The 4,479-nt window shown below is 38.7% G+C and overlaps 1 pseudogene; it reads left to right on the top strand.

Moving 5' to 3' along the window:
• Positions 1-377: 377 nt before the first annotated feature.
• Positions 378-804, top strand: LOC113626130 (40S ribosomal protein S23 pseudogene; annotated as a pseudogene).
• Positions 805-4,479: the final 3,675 nt, after the last annotated feature.

The following is a 4,479-nucleotide window of genomic DNA, read 5'->3' as shown; positions in this document are numbered from 1 at the left end:
CCCGGTCTGGGAAGATCCCACATGCCGCGGAGCGGCTGGGCCCGTGAGCCGTGGCTGCTGAGCCTGCGCGTCCGGAGCCTGTGCTCCGCAACGGGAGAGGCCACAGCAGTGAGAGGCCCGCGTACCACACACACACACACACACACACACACACACACACACACACACAAAATTAACCATCACAATGTGTATAGAGTTCCAGTTTTGTAGGATGAAAGGTTCTGGAGATTGATTGTCAATGTGAATATACTTAACATTACTGAACTTTACACTTTCAGATGGTTAAGATGGTAAGTTTTAAGTTAAGTGTATTTTACCACAATTGGGGAAAAAAAAAGCCTGTTAGATCTTTCCCTCGGGCCAGCAGCACCAATGTGATGGGCAAGTGTCAAGATCATATTGCCAGGAAGCTCTGCAGCCACCGTCAGGACCAGAAGTGGCATGATAAGTGGTACAAGAAAGCCCATTTGGGGACAGCCCTGAAGGTCAGCCCCTTAGGAGGCACTTCACATGCAAAGGGAATTTTGCTAGAAAATGTCAGAGTTGAAGCCAAACAGGTAAATTCTGCCATTGGGAAGTGTTTCAGGGGCCAGCTGATCAAGAAGAGCAAGAAGCTCACAGCTTTCTTACCCAATGATGGTTGCTTGAACTTTACTGCAGAAAACGATGAAGTTCTGGTTGCTGGATTTGGTTGCAAAAGGCCACGCTGTTGGTGACATTCCTGGAGTCCACTTTAAATTTGTCAAAGTAGCCAATGTCTCTCTCTTGGCCTTATGCAAAGGCAAGAAGAAAAAACCAAGATGATAAGTTTTGATGATGCAAACATGGTAGTAATAAAATTTCATATACAAAAAAAGTCTATTAGAGAAATTTCCTTTCACTAAATACCAAAAACACATTTTCATAAGGGACAATAGGGTACAAATTGGATTATATTTTAACATTAGACTCCTGTTAAAAAAAAGTTATTCGTGGGACTGCCCTGGTGGTCCAGTGGTTAAGAATCCACTTTCCAATGTAGGGGACGTGGGTTCGATCCCTGGTCGGGGAGCTAAGGTCCCACATGCCGTGGGGCAACTAAGCCCATGCACTCTGGACCCCGTGCACCACAACTAGAGAGAAGTCCATGTGCCACAACTAAAACCCAACGCAGCCAAATAAATAAATAAATATTTAAAGAAAAGAGTTCTTCGTATAGCAAACTTCTATAAAAAGTTGACCGAGTATTAGATCTCGAAAATTATTATATCTCAAAATTATTATATCACAAAAATTATTATATCTCGAAAAAGCTATTTCTGTGGGAAGTTAAGATTACGTATTCTAGTTATATTGCTTCCTGGGGATATAGGTTTCCTCAGGGATCAAGCATAGAGAGTCAGAGAAATAGAAGCAAATACATTCCTTTGATGGTTAGTCTCAAATAACAAACTTTTCAGCTGAAGTGCTGGTAAACGCTGAACAGCAGCCAGTTCACGGCTGACCATATGATAAATGGCTATAAGTTTAGTATTTTGGTGAATATTGCTACGTACATAAGGAGGTAGAATTTTTTATTGGAGTCTAGTTGATTTACAATGTTGTGTTAGTTTCAGGTGTACAGCAAAGTGAGACAGTTATACATATATGTATCTACACTTTTTCAGATTCTTCTCCCTTATGGGTTATTACAAAATATTGAAGATAGTTCCCTGTGCTATACAGTAGGTCCTTGCTGGTTATCTATTTTACACATAGTAGTGTGTATATGTTAATCCCAAACTCCTAATTTATCCCTCTCCCACCCCCAGGAGGTAGAATTTGATCCACAGGATCACCAAATCCATGCTTCCAATGCATTTCAAGTAGGTTTTCTGACATTTTATGCTCATACTCGGAGATTCTTCACAAGGTAAGTGGGGTATCATTAAATGACTATTCTGACAATCTTATCTTAGTGATTCAGATTATTTGTTCAAGTTTCTAAATACCAGAGAAAGTCTTTCAAGTACAAGTTTCTAAAACTCAAACTTAACTGATGTGACAGGAAGCATCCCTTCTTGGTCCCGCTATAATTTAACCATTAGTTTATCCTATTAGCAGTATTATATGGGTAATAATAGCTTTGATCCTAATGCTGAAGGTCAAGGTATGATCATGGTAGTGAAATAATTACCAATTATAACTAAAAAGGCAACATCAGTTCTAGTAACTCTAAATTCCATAAGGAAACATCAGTTGGTTTTTGTAATTTTTTTGGTATTTAAAAAAAAATTTTCATTAACAGTTCCTCTAATGGCTTTTTTCCCACATAAAACTAGAGAGTTAAATAAAGGAGAAAATAATTGCTGAGGCAAAAGGTGAGCTTTCCTTCTCCACAAGACGGGAACCCCTTGATAAATCTTCCAGTTTCCAGTAAAAGCTCTGACTTTCTGAGAAGCTCATTTAGGCCTAAGTTAGCAAGTCCGATGAGGTGATGACAGGGGTGCCAGCTGCAACGCTGAGCTCAGGCCATTGCAATTTCAGATTTTTGAGTCTTCCTGTTTTGAAAAGGAATTTATTATTTTCTTTCATTTTTACTTCATTTAAAAAAATTCTCAACTATGAACACAAACTTGGCAAATCATAAATACAAGGGAAATCTCTCAAGACCATCTAGCACATTTCTCTGCTTCTCAGTAAAATCAAACTTCAACCTTAGGTCTACCTTTTAAAATGTATCTCTAGGGAAGGCTTTTCCCTAAACCCTCTAGACTAGGTTAGGTCTCTCCGGTGTACACCTCCACACCATATTGTATCTCTCATTCAAAGGACTTATCACAAACTGACCCAAATACTTACTTGGACTCTCAGTTTAAGATGGCTGACTAAACTCACACATTTACCCCTCTTCCCTCCCCAAGTCCTAGTGAAATGATGAAAGAAATACAGCCAAACAAATAAGTCCATAACAGGAAAGACACCAATAGACCAGAAGAGTATGGAAATTCTAGAAGATTTAATCCAGGTAGGAGAAAACTCAGGGAGCCAAGGAACCAGAAATCCCATATAGGTGAAAGAAGAGATTTTCAGGGAAATTTTTCCACGAGAGGATGGGAATAAGTCCTGATCAGAAGTAGGTGGGGTTGGTAGGAAACTGAGTCTGAGAGGTTGGCATGTAGTGAAGGATCTGGGGAACACCTGCAACCTCAGCTTTCAAGTCCCAGAGCCACTGACTTGGCCTCAGCCCCTGGGAAAGCCACAAAACATTTGCAAATAGCCAAATAAAATTAGAGTTTTGATGAGTAAGACTCTCACTGTGAGCACTGGGATTAGAGAAGACAGTCCATAGCCCTAATATCCGACAAGTAGCTTGAAGGACAAGGAACCCCACAAGCAGAAGACAGTTCCCCTGGCCCACCCTTCCCCCTAGTCACCATAGCTGGTCCCTATAATAGGAATAGAAATCCGCCTTCACTGCCAGGAGAGTAAATATCTTCAAATACACATCAGCCAGTCTAGATCTGTTTTACAAACATTATAAACAGACAATGAAAACCTGCCAAACATTGGAAGAAAACCAAATTGTTCTATTTTGTTATATTATTTCATTTCTCTGGATTAACCTCTGAGAAAATAGTTCATACAGAAAATGGAAGACGATTTTTTTTTTGAAAGACAATTTTAAAAGCAAATCATCATTATCTTAAGAGAAATTAAGAGAAGATTGTAACCATTGAAACAGAATAGGCGGCTGTGTAAAAGCTGCCTATTGGCTGTTCTTGGAAATTAAAATGTGATTATCTAAATTTAAAACATTTCAACCTTTTTTAATATTAAAAATAAGATTTCTTCCCTGACTACTAGTTATGTTGGACATCTTTCATGTTTTTTTGACCATTTATAGCTCCGTTTCTGTGAACTGTCTGTTTATATTTTTTGCCCATTTTTTTCCCCTTGAGTTATTTGCAATTTTTCTTATTTATTTGTGACTGCTCTTTGTACGTTGATATGTTGCTTGATATATATGAGCAGATGATTTCTCTCAGCCTGTCACTTGCTTTTTAATTTGTCTTTTGGTGTCTCTCAAATTTCAGGAATTAGACTTTTTTTATGGAGAGTAATCTGTAATTATTTTCCGAAAAGCTTGTGGGCTTTAATTTTGCTTAGGAATGTCTTCTCCAAACCCAAATCAATAATACAACTTCTTCTTGTATAATTATACATATCAAAACCATCTAATCTCTCCAAACATTTTCCTTATCTGTAAAATGGAGATCATGTCTTCCTTACAGTGTTGTTGTGAGAATGAATAGACACATGTACAATATCTGGCACACACAGGCACTCAACAGACATCGTGGAGATAAGAAAATTGAGAGCAATGATATAAGGCCAAGATCAAATACACACAAAAATACAACCTCCCGAGTCATTGCCTCAAAGAGGCTAGACTAAATGGTCTCTCCTTGGCCTCTGTATGGACAGCAGAGTTGACTTTCCTTTTCCATGACTTTATGT

Source organism: Aethalodelphis obliquidens, unplaced genomic scaffold, assembly GCF_003676395.1.
Source record: "Aethalodelphis obliquidens isolate GAN/ISIS:26980383/991018 unplaced genomic scaffold, ASM367639v1 scaffold17, whole genome shotgun sequence".
NCBI classification, from domain to species: Eukaryota; Metazoa; Chordata; class Mammalia; order Artiodactyla; family Delphinidae; genus Aethalodelphis; species Aethalodelphis obliquidens.
Note: the sequence above shows the minus strand (reverse complement) of the source record. Positions and strands in the feature narration are given on the sequence as shown.